This window comes from Lissotriton helveticus, chromosome 9 (assembly GCF_964261635.1).
Source record: "Lissotriton helveticus chromosome 9, aLisHel1.1, whole genome shotgun sequence".
NCBI classification, from domain to species: domain Eukaryota; kingdom Metazoa; phylum Chordata; class Amphibia; order Caudata; family Salamandridae; genus Lissotriton; species Lissotriton helveticus.
The window spans coordinates 1,081,343,311-1,081,362,692 of record NC_136070.1 but is presented as its reverse complement, the minus strand read 5'-3'; the positions used below and the strand labels follow the sequence as shown (position 1 = coordinate 1,081,362,692).

Here is a 19,382-nt window from a genome sequence, read left to right as displayed (position 1 = left end):
TCCCTGGCTGCTTCGCGGAGAGATCTACAGAGCAGGAGGACAGAAATCGTAGAAGTAATCTACGTATCTTTGGTTTGCCCGAGGATGCAGAGAAATCAGCGCCATCAATGCTAGAATTTTTGCTCAATTGGATCCGTACTGTGTTGAATATTTCTTTTCAGAGGGACTTTGAAATAGAACGTGCACACAGGGTTCCTACATTTAAACCGAAGTCTTCACCTCATCCTAGACCGGTGGTTTTTATACCATTGCGACATCAGCATTTTGAGCAAATTTTGGCGCAGAGGAGGAAAATTAAAGCGATTAATTGGGAGGGTCACAGAATTGTCATATCCCAGGATTTTGCTAGAGATACTGTTATCAGACGGAAAGGTTTTCTCAATTTGCGAAGAAGACTTCTTGACATGAACTTTCCGTTTTCTTTTGCTGGTCCTTCGCAATTTCAAATAACTTTTAGAGGTCGCACACAGATTTTTTATGAGCTTTTTGATTTGTCTGCCTTTTTGGATAATAAGACTGAATCCCAGATGGAGTCTACTCCTTCTCCTGGTCCTTCTGGCTCTTGAGTATTTTTTGTGAGATGTCTGTAATTTTACTCGTACTGGTTTCTATATCCTTGCAATAATGCTAGGGTATTTGCTCCTATTTTAGGAAATGTTGGGTGATTTTTGCAGCTTTCAATATGTTCTAACCCTTTATTTGCATGTTCTGCTCCTATGGTACAGGGTGCGATTTATTTCATATCTTTATTGTCTGTGCCTCTAGTGACAGTGGTCTTTAATCCTGTCCTCTTTGATCTATTTTTGTAATCTCTTTGTCTATTCTTTCTTAGAGCAGTATCTCTCCTTTCTTGGTCTTGGGTATTGCTGGGAAACTATTATCATTTCTTGCTCGAGGTTTCTTGGTATGTCTTAGTTTTCTGTTTTATTTAGGCAATTCTCCTTTTCTCTTTTTCTATTACGAGAGCCTACTATATATGTTGTCTTGAAGTCTTATCCGTTGTTTAAAACTAGGTCATGTTTGCAACAATGGCCCTGGACATATATTGTCATTATGTTTGATAAATGTTAAGAAGTTCTAGGTTAAAACAGATCCACAATGGTCCAAATAACCACAGGTTACAAGGTGCAGAAGGATGTGGCCTAACGGCTGGAGCGGTCGACCACAAAGCTGGGGAACCGGGCTCGAGTCTCAGCAGAGACACTCAACATCCTGTAATTCTGGGCAAATCACTTGATCTCCACGTGCCTACCAAAAATGAGTGTGTCTGTCTGTAACGTAACTGGTACTACTGTAAAGCACTCTGATACCTTCAGGTCGAGTTCGAGCTACATAAAACTCTAGAAAAAAACCTACATCAACAGATATGCTTAAAAATGACTGTCCATTTGTTCAACATTATGCCTCCAAATAGATACAGCTACTTCTAAAATAATAGAGCATGTGCAATACAGGCAGGTCTTACGAGTTAATTAATATAAGTTTGAAATGGAGAACAGAAGTAGAGTTACTGTGCCATGACATCTTCCTATTGGGAAAAAGCATGCACTGCTAGCGAAAGAGGGGTTAACTTGCATCAGTACAGGTGACAGAACACCACAGTAGGAGACACGGAGTCCTGCAGCGAAGAATTGTTGGTACTGTCCTGATAGGCTCTTGCAAATGTGTAAAATGTGACAGTAATGTCAATCCAACCGGTTGCTGTGTGGGAGCAGCATGAAGAAGTGTCTGTGGCTGCCCTTGTGAAATATTACAGTAGGTGTGAGATCAGTTCTGGCATCGTTTTGCGAACTAGGTTTGAGCACTGCCCTCGTTGGATGTTTTCATGTTCAGAAAAAACAACAATAGTAATAACCCGGCGAGTTGCAGACTTCTAGAAGTTACATTTTAAAATGATGACTTCCAGATTTGGAACCACAGAGGTAATTTTAGACTGGCAGATGTTTCCCCATCCTCACTGACATTCATCTGTGTCCCTTCCCAGCTCTCTGGAGCATTGCAGCTCTGCTTTCAGTCCTTGGTATAGAAATGAAAAGAGTAAATCAAAGAACTGGGCCCTTAAACCTGACTCAACTATAGACTTCAACTGTTTTTCTCAAGGGAGTCATTTACACTTATAAACATGGAAATATTTAGACTTTCAAATAGTTTGAAGCAGTGCCCATTTAAGTTGTGGAATTTTATGATTTCCTCTCCAAAAAGTTTAACTGAAGAAATGATGATGAGAGCGCAGAAAAGGTTTGCTATTCTCACCACACATAACAAAAATAAAATACCCACTGTAGATTTAAAGGTCCTTTTCTTTACATCATAATGTTCACTTGCCAAATTTCGCTGTGGGGGAAATGGATTCCATGATGGCGCACAAAATCAAACAAACCAGCTTTCACCGGTTTATTTAGTTGGCAAAATTTTGCAGGTCTGTGTCACAATTTTGAATCCATAGTTTGTGTTCTTTACCGAAGAAACATATGCTGGCGGCGTCACCAGCTTAGCCAATGTATGTGCATTCATATTTTAGTGTTCTAGCCTAATAAACTGGCGGTATGGATCAGCTATGCTATACATGGTTTTAAATGGAATTAGTCCCTACGGGTTTCAGACTCTTTGATAATTAAAAACAGACATTGAAATGGGGCTCCTGCCCTTAACTTTACTGACTAAAAACATTTCTGAAAAATGAATGTAAAACATGTAAGGCAATCCATGGTAGCAATTTACTTCCCGTTTATATTTCACGTTTTACTTAATCTTGCATTCCCCAAGTGTGTTTTCTATTTCTAGAATGTTGTGTTTATGTATTTTCTTTCTCCATGTAGCATATTACTCTTGGATAATGCATACTGTGAGCTGAGCTGCCTCAAGGTGCCACTTTTGAGAGATCAGAAGTTGAAGCTGAAGGCAGTGCCAGTTTCTCACAGTGCCTTTAAGTGAGTCAAAAAAAGGTGTTACAAATACATGGTCATCCAATCCTTGGCCTCTCTGCAGAGCGCACACAGTAAGGGTCACATGAGGCAGTTTTAATTGAAATTCAGTACAAATGGGTTTACAATGAGTACACAGTTGACAAAATACTAGCAAGGCGAAATTAAAAGAAAAGGCAGTGTTTGCAGATGAGTGAGTGTGCTGTGTGTTCGGGGGGAGACAAGGATGTGCATTAAGGAGGGAGTGGTGAGTGCCTAAGAGGAAAAAAAAAAAAAGATGCAAATCAATCTTGACCCCACCCTGCTCCTCGCTTTAGGTGTATGTCAGCTGTAGAGTTATCTGGATGCAATAACATAAAGCTCAAAGAGCAACCAAAATACCTGTCATGTATAGGAATTACATAAACTTAGCCACGCCCTTAGGGACATTGGTCACGCCTTTTTCAGAGCCCCCCCCCCCACCAACCAACACTTTTTTCATCCCACTTAGTCTTAAAGCCGATTTTTAGGTCTTGGCCTGATCCAACGCATGCGCTGGTTTCGGCCGAGACATTTAGTAGCTCAGAGAAATGCTACTTTGCCGGCGATCAGCCTACTAGAACGTGCACAAGAGCGCGCTCGACAAGCACAGCTGTTGCAGCTTTTTTTATCCAGCGCGCATTAATGTGCGTGCACATAACTGCCGTTTGCACCCCAGAGGCAGCAGACGGAAAATAACTTGCCATTTCAATTGGCGGGGCTATATGACTCCCCCACAATCTTGTTTATGTGAGGTTTTTATACAGGTACTTGGCCTCGCAGCGCTCTTCTGTGCAGAGCATGGATTTGGGGTTTGCTTTGCACACAGGAGGGCTTAGTTTAGTCGCACCAACAGACCATGCGCACTGAGTTTAATACGTATAAACTACGAATGTATGACTTTGTATACTTTGAACATATGCAGAACTACATGGGCAGCCAATACCTTTCAGTATATATCGTATTTCTCTGTCAGACTTATGCTCACTTCGGCATTTTTTGAGAATTATATTACAATGCACAGTTTCTCCAGAGACTGCCGATGCACGTCATTATAACGGAAAACACAGAAATAATTTGTGTTTGACACCATAAGAGCGTTGCCCACGCCAGCGATAGAAAGGCAACAGTAAATGTTAAACGCTTTTGTTTCCACAAGATCTGTCGAGTTTTCATATCTATTGCTTTTTCATTGCTGTGCCAGAGTGGGTGTACAATGACTGTAAATAGAACGCGTGGAAACACGCGGGGGATGCTTACTTCATTGGTGCGTTGTAAGCATCCCACGCGTGATCGGGTGGGACTTTACTTTGCTAGGATTACAGGTGTGAAGCGCGTGCCCGATTCAGAACTTTAGTTCCATGGCATAGTGTAAGCAGCCAGCGCTTGCCAGAGCGAGCCTTTAGTAACCATGCATAAGGTGAGCATACTTCGCGTGCCCTCAAAGTTACTTTATAAGCAATGAATAAATTTAGAATCCGGCGCGTACCCGAGTCAAGAACATATTTGTTTATGTTTTATATAGCACGACCCACAGATATAAGAGCGCTTTACAGGAGCACCAGTTTCGTTAAATGGACACATTCATATTTGTTAGGGATGGGGAGATTAAGTGATTTGCCCAGAATCACCGGATTTTGAGCGTCGATGCCAAGACTCAAACCCGCTTCCCCCGCTTCGAGGTCAACAGCTCTAGCTCTAAGGCTACACCCTTCCTGGCACAATGTAAGCTTCCAGCCCTTAACCGAGGGAGCACTTAGCAATATGAGTCCAGCGAGTGCCCCATCCACAACTTTACTTTAGGAAGGATATTGAGAGCATTGAGCGCGTACCCAAGCTGGGACTTAACTTCCCAGGTTTAAGATAAGAACCCAGCACGTGCCCGAGCCTGTACTTTTACTTCTAACTATAAAGTGACACACACAACCACACACACAACCACACACGCAACGACACACACAACGACACACACAACAATAACCACACACACAACCACACGCACACAACCACACAACCGGTGCACACTTTCACCAGGCACAGAAACCATCAGCCGTCAGTGCACGCTATCTCCAGGCACACACCACCAGCCGTCAGTGCACACTTTCACCAGGCACATACACACTACCAGCCGTCAGTGCACACTTTTACCAGGCACACACACACACCACCAGCCGTCAGTGCACGATTTCACCAGGCACATACCACCAGCCGTCAGTGCCGGCTTTCACCAGGCACACGCCACCAGCCGTCAGTGCATGCTTTCACCAGACACACACACAACCAGCCGTCAGTGCATGCTTTCACCAGACACGCACACCACCAGCCCTCAGTGCACACTTTTACCAGGCACACACACCACTAGCCATCAGTGTACGCTTCCACCAGGCACACACCACCAGACGTCAGTGCACGCTTTCACCAGGCACACAAACACACACACACACACACACCACCAGACGTCAGGGTCGGTTTGGGATCACAATTTGGCCCAGGCACTGACGAAAAAAGTGGCCCACATTCAAGGGGTGTGGCCCACAATTAAGTGGCATGGCCCACATTCAAGGGGCGTGCCCTTTCATGAAACACCATTTGGTTACTCTTTGAGGTCTAATTTGTAGAGAAATATTTAGTAAATTAAGCCTTTTAAAGCTTACAGAGCAAGTAACATTGTCTTCTTCCTAAGCCTTAGGAGTTGGACTGGGTGACTGAAGGTCTACACATGTAGGAAAAGGTTGGCACCTAAGGAGATGATGTAGGCGGAAGCAGCAGCCTGTTGAAGCAGGTTTTCTGGGCACCTGACGACTGGGCAGGTCTTTGCTTTGATCTCCTGCTGTGACTTCTGGATACGATCCTCCTGGTGGTGGGTGCTGTGGAGTCCAACCTAAAGTTGTCTGATGAAAGCTGCTGGCAAGCTGCTTTTATGACCCTCACCTGGCTAACGTGGGCGTGGTAATCAGGAGGCGGGAAGGAAATCTATGAATTCTTACCCCCACTTCAATCCAGAAACTGTGTCTTACTGGCTGACTGAGAAAGGGGGTGTACACATGATCCGATTTTTTATTTAAGGGCCTGGGCGATTAAGTGATCTGCCCAGAATCACAGGTTGTTGAGCAGACGCTGGGACTCAAACATGAATCCCGATCTCTGCAACTCTGGCGTCAGGCCACATATGCCTATGCACAGACCAGAGACGTTTTAAGGCATGGTCAATGTGGGCTCTGGCCCAGGGCCCCAGCCGTTCAGGGAGCCCCCTGATAGAGCCAGCTCTGTTCTGCAGAGAATCTTGCCCTAATCACCATGCATGCTCCTTAAACAGATTGTTTTAAATACCATTTTTTCAAATTTATTTTTAATATGGGCGTTGAGTAAGAACCTATCACAGAGATTTTGCTGAAAAATGTGTTTATGTTTCATGCAAAATCCATAAAAAAATGTCTTTGAGATCAAACAGGCCATCACATATGAGAAATGGGAGGATGTCACTGTGATTATTTTCACTAATTTTAGTGAGCTGCTACTGTGTTGTAATATTGAAAACACACGTCAATGTCCTTGAATATTAGATGTAAATACATTAAGAATTTGGACAAGTATGGTAGTGCACTGTCCAGTGACCAGCTGAAAGAGGGCATCAAAAAGCAGAAATTGGATTATAAATTCAAATCTGTTCCGAACAGGGGTCCAAAAATATGTGTGGCCCAGGGCCCCCAAAATCCTTAAGATGTTTGGCACTGACAAGGAATGAAAGTGAGAGGATACTGTTCTTGCACAGGACACAGGGCCAAGGTGACAATGGCCTACATGCTGAGCAACTAAAAAAACAGCAAGGCCCCTTTCTGTCACAAAATTATTCGAGCCCTCCAGGGAAGGAGCACCTAATAAGCAGGAAGCCCCTGCTATTACTAACCTACTCAGCCTTCCCCAGACCTTCAGCTCAGGAGCACATGAACAGCAGTAAGGCCCCTGCAATTAGTAAATTAATCAGCCCTCCCCAGCCCTCCAGGCCTCCGGGTAATGTCCTGGCAGAGGAGCACAACACACAGCTGCTGGGTCATTCATGGTAGCCAGGGGAAGGCTGAGGTGAAGATCGTGCAAGTTGTAAAGATCACCTGGCCCCCACAGAGAGACCCATTCTTCCTCGCCCACTATGCCCTGAATGTGAAGGGTTGTGGGCGAGGTGTTAAAACTAACGCTGATTATGTGCTGCGTGGGCCCCTGGGGGGCCGAGGCGAAAATCGCTGAAAGGCCTGAGCAACACCTGGCCCCCAATGAGGCCGATTTTTGCAAACAATCACCCCCTCCCCAGCCACCCTCAGCGTGATTGCTGGGCAGGGCAGGGAGTGAAGGAGAGGCCAAAGCTACATTCATTTCTCTGTCTCTGTCTCCTTGCCCTCTGTGGGACGTTTTTTTTTCTCCCCTTTCCTAGTCCACAGAGAGCACGGAGACAGAGAGAGAGAAATGAATTCAGCTTCACTGTGCGGCTGGGAAAGGGGAGAAAAAAAAACGGCGCACAGAGACACCGGCCCTTCGGCCCATGCCCGAATGCCCGCATTGCCAATTCGCCCCTGCCAGCCGCCAGTGCACGCTTTCACCAGACGCACACACACCACCAGCCGTCAGTGCACGCTTTCACCAGGCACACACACACACACCAACAGCCGTCAGTGCATGCATTCACCAGGCATACACACCACCAGTGCTCACTTCTACCAGGCACACACACTTCTACCAGGCACACACACCACCAGCCATCAGTGCACAATTTCTAGAGGCACACACACCACCAGCCATCAGTGCACACAGCAATTGTTAACGCATCCACAAATAACTATTGTAGCAATCGCAGTATTGGGCACTTTACTTTTAAACATATTCATCTAAAATGCAGCATGCCACCATTGCTACAAAAATAAATACACAATTTTTTGGCCTACAATTTATAGACTTTTGTTGCAATTGGTGTTGCAATATTTAGCAATGCCAATAGCTCAAACTTAATTAATGCGAGACCTATTGCACTGCAAATGCTTTTTAAATACGGAGTGGGAGAGCAGCTTTTTCACAGCAAACCGCTTGCTCGCACTGTCACGTGTACAGCCAATTCTTACGAAGTTGGAATCTGTCGGTGTGAACATGTTGAGAAAGTATCACTTATATCTACAGCCTACCCTCAACAATGACATTTTAAAAGAAAGTGTTTCTGCCCTCCCTCCCGTGTAGCTCCGCTCGTCCTCCTCCAGATCCGGCTCCCGGTGCTGCGCGCGCTCTGCCGCCTCTCTCCCTCCTCCACCCCGCCTCGGAGGGCGGTACCTAAAAGGCTTCTGTGCCGCCGCCGCGCACCCACCTGATGCAGCTGCAGCGCCGCCGGCCCGGCTCTCTGCCATCCGCCGGGAGAAGAGGGAGGAGCCAGGCGTCACGACCGGCCGCCCGGCCCACCGGAAACGGAGCCTGCCGGGCTCGCCGAGCGGGGTGGTGGGATGGGCGGACAAACCGTGGGAAAGGGTGCATCAGTTCTGAAGACAAGTATATGGAAGAAGAGATGTAAAGAAGTGTCAGACAGCCCAGAGGACGGGCACCCCCCCCCCCCTCCTCCTCGTGGGCGATAGGCAGGAAATGGGGATTATGCAGCCTCCAGACATCAAGGTCCAGAGACCACACGAATGATTGCGAACTAAAGGGTTATACAAAGACCTGATTCCTTTTAGTAGCGTAGCAGGGATGCCATGGGCCCTGGTTCAAGCAAGAGCAAGCATTGGAAATGCAATCGGTCTCACATTTGTTTTGAGTTAGAGCTATTGGCATTGTAAATGGCAATGTCTTTTACCTATATGTCATGGAGTGTATGTATGTGGTGTGTAGTGGAATTATGTAGGCTGGATTGGATTCGTTAGTTAGTTTTGGAATTATGTGGTGGAATTATGTGGATAGTAATTACGTGGTATTGAGTGTACCAGCCGCGGTCGGTAGGGGAGTACCTGCCGGGGCGGTGACGTGGGGAGGGGCAGGGTGGGGGTTAGTAATGTATGGATAATGGAGATTTGTAGGTAAGTAAACCTTTAAATAAATCAAACGAATTTCGTTGCGCGCACTGCATCCCCAAATGCAATGCAGTGCGCGCAACGAAATTCGTTTGATTTATTTAAATGTTTACTTACCTGCAAACCTCCATTATCCATACATAACTAACCCCCACCCTGCCCCTCCCCCTCCCCACATCACCGCCCTGGCAGGTACTTCCCTACCGACCGCGGCTGGAGTGTACTGGAATTATGTGGAGTGGGATTGTATGTTATGGAATGCAATTATGTTGAATGTTGTTTTATGGAGTGGTATTTAGTGGAGTTTAATTATGTGGTGCTTTTTAGAATTTTGTGGCATGATGTGGAATTGTGAGGTGTGGATTGAATGTATGTGGCGTGTTGCGTAATTATGTTGAGTTGTATTATGTGTTTTGGTGGTAAATTATGTGTTGATTGGAAATGTGTGGAGTTGAATGGTGTTGATAGCTTTGCCTTTTTGGTGACAAATAAAATCAATACGTAGCAGCTAAGCTCGAGATTTGTGTGTTTGGTTGTTTAAAAAAAAAAAAAAGGAGAGTTAGATCTATTAGCGTTGTAAATGTCTTTTACCTATGTGTTATGGAGTGCAGTGGATGTATGTGGTGGGTGTGTAGTAGAATTATATGAGTTGCATTGGGTGGGCATGGTCATTAAAGAAAGCTTGAGGTCACTCCTTTAGGGCTGTGTTGAATGAGGCATGCATTGTCTCAGGATGTTCCATTGGGAAAGTAACATTTCCTTGCTCTTCTTTGTTATACAGGGCTTAAGAGGCAGTGGTGCAAGCTCTCAAGAGCCCAACCTGCCTTTGTTTCTGCTGATTTTGGTGACCTATTAACTTCCTGCGACCTCGGAGGGTTGGTGCGGAGGACGGGTAAGCAGTGTTGTGGGAGGAGCAAAGGGGTGGGTGGGATGGCACAGAGAGAGTAAGTAAAGCATGAAGCTGATGGAGATCAGAAACAAAAAAATCAAGCCCTTCATGGCAACTGGCGTCCATGTAAAGCGCTCCGATATCTACTTCACGCTATACCAATGTACATTAAAACAAGCAGCAACCTGGGAGGGGTGGTGGTGGGGGGGGAAAGCAGTGTTGTGGAAGGGGTCAAGGGTGAATGGGGCGGCAAGGGGAGAGTAAGTGATGGGCGAGGCTGAAGCCAATCGGACATAAAGCAGATGCATGCTACGCCAGGAGCACAATGTTGGCTAGTGTTGCATTTAAAAACAAGCAACAACGTGGGCTGGACTCATATTTTTTTAGCAGATGCCAATGCAGAGTACGAAATTACACCAAAGTCGGCCACCTCACCTAACCAAAAAAAGCACTTAATCTCCCTGTGCGTACAAAATAAATATTACTGTGTGTAATGCAACTGGTATTCGTGTAAAGCACTCCCATGCCAACTTCGCACTTTACCAATGTACATTAAAACAAGCATCAGCCTCGGAGGGGTGGTTGTGGGGGGCGAGTAATCTGTGTTATGGGAGGGGTGGGTGGATGGCACGGCCAGAGTAAGTGACAGGTGAAGCTGAAGCCGATCAGAAAAAACAAGCACTTCATGAATGCATACAGGATCAGATAAAAAAAAAAAGTGTGCCAACAAACCAGAAACATACAAAAGAGTAGGGAGACATGTAACAGGCTAGTACTCGAGGGGAGGAGCAACACATGCGAAGGTGGGACATATAACCACAAGAAACCATAGAGAAAAAATCTTTTCGCGACAACACACACTTTAACGAATTGGCAGCGAGGGCGTGACAGCATGTCTGGAAGCAGCGCATGTGCGCTGCCTAGGCCCGATGTAAAAAAATGGCCGACTAATGTTGGAGCAGTAAAGTAAAGCTATTATTAGGCTTCAATGGGCCCTGGTCCCATTTCACCTGCTGCACCAATGGTAGCTACGTCTCATAAGTCATATCACTCTCATTTGGTCTTTGTCACTCTTGATTTACTCAGACTCGCACTCCTTACAAACAAAATGTCTCCATAGACCTCTTTTGAAACCAATATCACCCTGCGAAAAACTTTGCTTTCCATTTACTTTAATGTAATCACCCTCTTAAACATCTGACTTTACCCTAATTTTAGAGTCAAAAGATTGACAGGTATGTCAACATAGTTCTTGGGCAATTACTGTTTACTGGACAGTAGTTGGATTTGTTTAGTACTTTATTTTACCTCTGGTGTCCTTGGGCTTGAAGTAATGTTGCACTACAATTAGGTAACCAAGGTCCTAAAGTAAGAAGTGATATAGTGGTCGCAAAGCCTATGATTTGCATGACCACTGTTTGCAAGAGTGAAAAATCTTTGCAACTCACAAAACGGTTTGTTCACCCCATTCGGGTGTGAAATTCAGGGCTGATGACTCCTTTTTTGTGATTTGTAATACTACGTCTTCATGGTTTTAGATCTCAAATGTGGTTTCAAGCCATTAAGAGGTTACTGGAACCCGCCCCAGGCTGGCAACATATTTGCAAAGTGGAAGCTGTACCTGTGGGTTAGCTTAAACTTTGTGAATGCCAGCAGGCAGCCTTGGGACAGCTGGCAGCAGTCCAGGGGAGCACTGCACCCCCTCCACCCTATGCTATGCCTTATATGTGACCATGTAGATGGAGATCTTGCCTCCATCCCAGCTTTAGGGATAATCACAGGAAATTGGAAAATGCCACTTGACTCATAAATATTATTAAGGTAGCAGTTTTTGCAACCTTCAGTGAATGTACATTTTGCAAAGTGATTTTTGTATAAGTCAAATCACAATGATGGTGGAGGAGCCAATGATCAAATGATTTACTAGTAATTTTCATTATTCTTAAACCTACTCTTCCTCATCCCAGTCCTCTTCCCTATCTCCCTTCCTTTCTGTTATGAAGTGCAGGATCTTCCCCTAGTAACGCCGTTTGTTCACATGACTGCAAGGGTAGCCGGTCAAGCCTTTTTCTACGACTGATATGTTCTTTCCCATACAGTGTAGATACTGCTCAATCACATAATGGTTATCTTGGAACAATGACTGGGATTCAGCCCTTCTGGATCTAATGGACACCCCTGTCCTAGAAGGTGCTAGAGGTAGGGTGTCCTTCTCGTCCCAGGTGGACATTTTTTTCCAATCCAACCGTTTCATGAGATAATTGGCCGTCTTTATGGTGCCATGCGCCTAAGCAGACTCTCTTGTGCCATGCTGCCTCCCAGCTGCTCCTCCCTCGCTCCGCCCCCCCCTACTCTCCACTAATGACAGAGTCTTCACATACGCGCAGCAGGCGCGCCAAAGGCAAGCCCGTCTGCGCCCGTCTGCGCCTGGACCGCGCCCACCTGCAGGACCCCTGGCCCCCAAGGTTGCCAGCCCACACGACGGACTTACGACGCCGCCACCCTTAACGCACTCAACTCCGGCCGGAACCCCACCTGCTACCGAGCCACCCCGAGACGTACCCACGGACCCTTCACCTGCAAGGCCTGCAAGTTCACCTGCCTCCGACCCTGCACCGCACCCGCCAAGCCAAGCACCAGCAAGACCCACCTCAAGTGCATCCTGCTCAACACCCTCTCCATCCACAGACACGCCATCGAACTCTGGAACCTGCTCGACGCAACTTCACCAGACGTCGCCTTCCTCACAGAAACCTGGATGAACGCATCCTCTGCACCCGACATCGCCATCGCCATCCCAGACGGATACAAGATCACCCGGAGGGACCGTATCAACCACACGGGAGGAGGCATCGCCATCGTACACAAGAACACCATCCACATCACGACCGACTCCAACGACACCTTCTCCGCCGCAGAGCACCTCCACTTCCAGATACACGCCGACCCAAAGACGACGCTCAGAGGCACCCTCATCTACAGACCCCCGGGACCACGCACACAATTCAGCGACGACATCACAGACTTCATCAGCCCGCACGCCCTCCCCTCCGCCGACTACATCCTCCTAGGGGACCTCAACTTCCACCTGGAGAACAACAAGAACCGCAACACCGCCGCCCTACTGGACAACCTCGCCAACCTCGGACTCAAGCAACTGGTCAACACCCCCACCCACTACCCCGGCCACACGCTGGATCCCGTCTTCTCCTCCAGCAAGCACATCACCTTCAGCCACTCCACCGGACTTCACTGGACCGACCACAGCTGTGTCCACTTCAGCTTCAGAAGAACTACGACCCACCACCACCCGCAACAGGTTCCTCACAGGAGCTGGAGCAAGATCACCGCAGAGTAGCTCACCACCTCCCTCAGCCAGAACCCACCCGCCAGCACAACGGACCCCAACGAAGCTGCCCGCAACTTCACGCAGTGGCTGACCGCCTGCGCCGACGACCTCGCGCCACTGAAGAACCCTCCCAGCAGACCCAGAAGCAAGAAGGCCTCCTGGTTCACCGACGAACTCAAGGACTCCAAGAAGAACTGCCGCACCCTCGAGAAAGCCTGGCTCCGCGACCAGACCACAGACAACATGACCGCCCTCAGACACGCCACCCGCAAGCACCACCAGCTTATCCGCACCACCAAGAAGCAATCACTGAAGGAACGACTGGACAACAACGCCCACGACAACAAGGAACTCTTCAACATAGCAAGGAGTTCTCCAACCCCAGCACCGGCAACAACGACATCACTCCTTCACAAGATCTCTGCGACTCTCTCGCCTCGTTCTTTCACCGCAAGATCGCCGACATCCACAACAGCTTCGACGCAACATCCACGCACCCTACCGTCGAACCAACGCCCCCCACCGCCACCCTCCGCACCTGGACCACGGTGAGCACCGAAGACACAGCCCGCACGATGAGCACCATCCACTCCGGATCTCCAACTGACCCCTGCCCCCACCACGTCTTCAACAAGGCCCACTCCACCACTGCACCCCAACTCCGGAACATCATCAACACCTCCTTCAACACCGCCACCTTCCCAGAGAGCTGGAAACATGCCGAGCTCAGCTCCCTACTGAAGAAACCAACAGCGGACCCCACCGAACTCAAGAACTTCCGCCCCATCTCGCTCCTCCCTTTTCCTGCCAAAGTCATCGAGAAGACCGTCAACAGACAGCTTGCCGCCTTCCTCGAGACAAACGGACCCTCGACCCCTCGCAGTCCGGTTTCAGAGCCAACCACAGCACCGAGAACGCCCTGATCGCAGCCACCGACGACATCCGAGCCCTGCTCGACAACGGGGAAACAGCGGCACTCATCCTCCTGGACCTCTCTGCAGCGTTCGACACTGTCTGCCACCGCACCCTAGTTCAACGCCTAAGCAACATCGGTATCCAAGAGAAGGCACTGGAGTGGATCATCTCGTTCCTCGCCGGAAGAACACAGAGAGTCCGCCTCCCCCCGTTTCGATCCGAGGCCACCGAAGTCATCTGCGGCGTCCCGCAAGGATCATCACTCAGCCCCACCCTCTTCAACGTCTACATGAGACCTCTTGCAGCCATCGCACGCCAGCACAACCTCAACATCATCTCCTACGCCGACGACACACAGCTGATCCTCTCCCTCACCCGAGACCCCGACACCGCCAGAACTAGCCTACACGAAGGGATGAAAGACGTCGCCGAATGGATGAAGAACAGCCGCCTGAGTCAATCCAGCGGCTCTCCTTATCCGGAGGCACAGTGGAGGACGGGGAGGTAGCATGTAGTTTCCGAGCCGCCGTCACAATCACCGAATCAGGCACTGGGTCCTTCCGCAAGAAGGCCGGGTCCGACTCTGGAGCCCTGTACTTCTTGACGAGCCTGGAGGGAGCAGCTTTCACCACCGCCGGCGTAAGGAAGAGCTGTTCAGCAGGCTCAACCAGTCCTGGCACCAAGGGCAGTAGGGGGCGAGACAGGTGCTTCGTGTGCAAAGTCTCGAAGATCACAGAAGTTGTGGGCGTAGGGGCCGTCACCTTGATCCCCAACTTCGCAGCCCCTCTCAGGAGAACCTCTTGGAACGTGCCAATGTCATCTATCGGAGACACCCTCGTCTCCGGTGAATCCGACAATGTAGGCGAATACGAACGGGTCCCAGAGGCCGAACGGGACCTGGACCTATGCCTCCTATGGCGATGTCTGGATCTCGAGGAGGAACCGTATCCACTCCTAGATCTATCTCTCCTCCCGGAGCGTGACCTCGATCTCCTGGGTCTGGGACGCTCCGCCGGCTTCCCCTGGCCAGACGTCTTGGGTTGAGGAGGAACCTTCGACTTAGGAGTCTTCTTCGGAGGTGTCGGAAGTCTGGGCATCGACACCGATCTCGGCGGAACCGGAGGAAGAGCACCCGGTACCGGGGACTGCGGTCCTGACGGAAGAGCAGGTAGAGGAGGTAATGGAGGAGGAGTCGAAGCCCTCGGAGGAGGACCTCCAGGCAAAGGAGTAGTAGGAGGCGGCTTAACAGTCTTCCTCGGGGTATACACCTCTGAGTACGCCGTTCCCGGCGAGCCACCATCCTGACCTGACTGAGGGGAGCCCCCCACAGTCCTCGGCCTGTCCTTACGACCCCCTGACGTCGACGACCGGTGTTCAGACGTCGACCGTGGTTCCTTCGACGTCGAGCGGCCCTTTGGCGTCGACCGTTCCACACGCTTCGGCGTCGACCAGCTTCTATGCCTCGACGTCGACCCCGACCAGATGGACGATCCACGAAACCTCGACGACGGGCGTTGACTCATCGACGGCGACCTCGACGACGACCTCTTCGATCGCCTCGACGTCGACCTCTTCGATCGTCTCGACATCGACCTCTTCGATCGCCTCGACCTCGCCTTCTTCAGCGCCGGAGACCTCTTCCGCCTCGACGGCGACCTCGCCTTCCTCGACGGCGGCCTCGACGACGAGGATCCCCTCGACGACGACGATGACCTCGCCCTCGACGGCGAGCGCCGACGCCGGGTCCTCCGATGTCGTCCACTCGACGCCGACGGCGACGACGAAGAAATCGACACCGGGTTCGACGGCGGCCTGTGTAAGTCCCTCGACGTCGACGGGCGACGTTTTCTCAACCCAGAGCCCTGGGGAGACTGGGAACTGGCCGTGGACCTTCCTCTCGACGTCGTGGTCAGCGCAACCGACCCAGACGGAGACCTTGGACGTTTGCTGGACTTCCTGCCCCTGGGGAGCCCCCCAGAGGCCTCAGCATGGGCAGTAGAAGCCCCTCCAGACCCACCTCGAGCCTTCAGTCTTCTTTCTTCAAGTCCCTGAAGTCTGATCTTCCTCCTGTCCTTCAGCGTCCTGCCAGAGAAGCCTCTACAGATCACACACTCCTCTGGGATGTGGGAAGAGGGAAGGCAGAGGATACACACCTCATGGGGGTCTGACTTGGCCTTCTTCCTGGAGCACTCCGGGCATTTGTCAAATAATGCAGGCATTATGGACAACAAAAGAGTGCAGAAAACCAAGAAGAAAGTCACCAAAGTACTTTAAAAGTACACAAAATCGAATTTAGTGAAAAAACACCAACAAAACCCTTGAAAAGGGAGAGCTCAATGCTCCAGGGTCCTGCTTGCAGGAGCCGGAAAAAAGAACTGAAAGTAAGTTGGACCTGCTATGCATTCTGGGATACTGGGAGAAGGTTCTGGAAGATTCTCTTAAAGGCACAGTATCCTGTTCTGAGCCACATAATGGCAGCCTATGGGGCTTGCCTGTCCGGGTTCTTCTCTCTATCATTCCTGAGGGAGTTTGCTGTTAAAGCAAGGGAAATCTGTACAGGCTTTTTGCTGTTTTGTGGATTTTATGGTGGAATTTGTAGTTGAAGTACTGGACAGTGTAGCTTTTTAGGCTGCATTATCTGTCTTTAAATTCTCTCTTAAGTGTCTATGCTTTTCTGCATTTTTTGACACTGTAAGAGATTATTTTTGATTGCTCCGGGGTCCACGCACATGGGCGGGACTATTCACTAGATTATGACTATACACAGGGATCCCCTACTACAGAAAGAGGGTGTTGTCCGCAACACAACCATGTCCGGATGGACAGAAAGGAAAGGAGGTTTGGAAGAAAGAGCCTGGAGCTCACTCACTCTCCTGGCAGAGGTGATGGCAACCAGGAAAGCAGTCTTCAGAGTAAGAAGACAGAGAGGACAGTTATGAAGTGGCTCGAAGGGAGCGCACATCAGAAAAGTAAGTACAAGGTTAAAGTCCCACTGAGGCATCACAAATGGAACAGGAGGGAACATGTGTGTGATGTCCTTCAAAAACATAGTTACAATTGGGGACTTGAACAAAGATGGCTGATCAGGTAGCCTTAAGAAGGCGGAAAGGGCAGAAAGGTAGCCCTTGATAGTGCCCAGAGCAGCGCCCTGCTGGGCAAGAGAAAGAAGGAAGAGGAGAACCTCAGAAAGGGGGGCAGAGAGCGGATCCACAGCCTTTGCTGTGCTCCATGCCACAAATCTCTTCCACCTGCAGGCGTATACCGACTTTGTGGAGGGACGCCTGGCTGCCAGAATGACATTACAGACTTCAGGAGGCAAGTCAAATGGCCTCAACTGTCGCCGCTCAATCTCCAAGCTTGTAGGTGGAGACTGGACAGGTTCAGGTGGAGGACCATCCCCTGCTGCTGCGACAGAAGGTCCTCCTGAAGAGGCAGACAAATCGGGGGATCGACAGACATGCTGAGTAGCTCTGGATACCAATATCTTCGTGCCCAGTCCGGAGCCACAAGGATAACCTGGGCCCAGTCGCGCCTGATCTTCTTCAGCACTCTGGGCAGAAGGCGTACAATAGACCGCAACTCCACTCGCGACGAAATGCGTCTCCGAGCGAGTGCTGCCTTGGAAATTCCAACGCGCAGAACTGATGACATTGTGCGTTCTCTTCTGTGGCGAATAGATCTAACCAAGGCTCTTCCCACTGCTGAAAGACGGCTGAGTTCGTCGGCCCTGGCGTTCAGAGAACCTGCCAGGTGTTGAACCACCATGGTCACGCCCTGATGTTCCAGCCACTGCCAGAGGCACAGAGCCTCCTGGCAGAGGGTCCACGACCCCAACCCGCCCTGATTGTTGCAGTACCACATGGCAGTGGTGTTGTCCGTGAACACCTGCACTACACTCCCCCGGACAGAGGGGAGGAATGCCTTTAGTGCAAGTCGAATCGCCCGCAGCTCCAGAAGGTTGATGTGGAGCTGGGACTCCGCCGGAGACCAGAGGCCTCTGATCTCCGGCTCTCCCATGTGGCCCCCGCAGCCCTGGAGGGACGCGTCCGTCACAACTACGTGCTCCGGTTGGGGTAGGGAGAGGCATCTGCTGCTGACCCAATCGCGGTCTGTGAGCCACCACTGCAACTGTCTTGCACTGCCCTCCGAGATCAAGACATGGTCGGACAATTGCCCTGATGCTGGGCCCACTGAAACTTCAGGTCCCACTGCAGAGCCCGCATCCGCCACCGGGCGTGATGCACCAGAAGGATGCAGGAGGCCATCAGCCCCAGAAGCCGCAGCATCAACCTGACCAATACTCGGGATAAAGGCTGAAAGATCGGAATCAGAGCCTGAATATCCCGAACCTGCTGTTTGGGAGGATAAACCCGAAACTGCGCCAAGTCTAGAACCGCTCCGATGACGAGGAGCTTCTGAGAGGGACACAGGTGTGACTTCGGCACATTGATGGAGAACCCCAGCAGGTGCAGGGGGTCGGCCATAGTCTGGAGGTGGATGACGACTGTCTGGGGCGAGCCCGCCTTCAATAACCAGTCGTTGAGGTAGGGGAAGACTGAAACCCCTAACCTGCGTAGATGAGCTGCGACCACTGCCATCACCTTCGTGAACACCCGTGGGGCGCTGGTAAGGCCGAAGGGGAGCACGGTAAACTGAAAGTGCTTGTGGCCTACCGTAAACCGCAAGTAACGCCGGTGGGCCGGCAGGACGGAGATGTGAAAATAAGCGCACTGCAAGTACAACGCTACCATCCAGTCTCCAGGGTCTAGGGCAGCTAAGACCTGAGCCAAGGTCAGCATCTTGAACTTCTCCTTCCGGAGGAAGCCGTTGACGTTCCGCAGGTCCAAGATAGGGCGCAGGCCCCCTTTGCCCTTCTTGGGTATCAGAAAGTAGTGGGAGTAACAACCACACCCTACTTCTGGCACAGGAACGCGCTCGATGGCCCCCATGGCCAAGAGGGCCGTAACTTCCTCTTGCAGAAGTTGCAAGTGATCCCCCGACACGCGGTGGTATTGCGGTGGCATGGCTGGAGGGGTCGCCTCGAAGGGGATGGAGTAGCCCCTTCGGACGATTTGCAGCACCCACATGTCCGACGTGACAGTGCGCCTGAGGAAGTGGTGATGGCAAACCCTGCCCCCCACTGGTGTCACATGGGCCTGAAAACACGGACTAGGAGGGTTTTGAGGCGGATGCTGCAGGGGGAGGTGTGAACTGACCTCGACCGCCGCCACAGCGGTTTCCACGGCCGC

General features: G+C 50.1%; 1 protein-coding gene across 2 annotated transcripts in view; it reads right to left on the bottom strand.

Annotated features, from left to right (window-relative positions):
- Nucleotides 1-8,349, bottom strand: part of EOGT (EGF domain specific O-linked N-acetylglucosamine transferase) — a 161,149-nt gene extending 152,800 nt beyond the window's left edge. The window contains exon 1 of one of the 2 annotated variants that reach the window (XM_078661478.1): nt 8,287-8,349. The gene's annotated coding sequence lies outside the window, so the exon portion shown is untranslated. Of the gene's footprint in view, nt 1-8,110; nt 8,243-8,286 lie in introns of those variants that run through there. The other variant, XM_078661479.1, reaches the window with a different exon arrangement.
- Between the last annotated feature and the right edge of the window lie 11,033 nt (nt 8,350-19,382).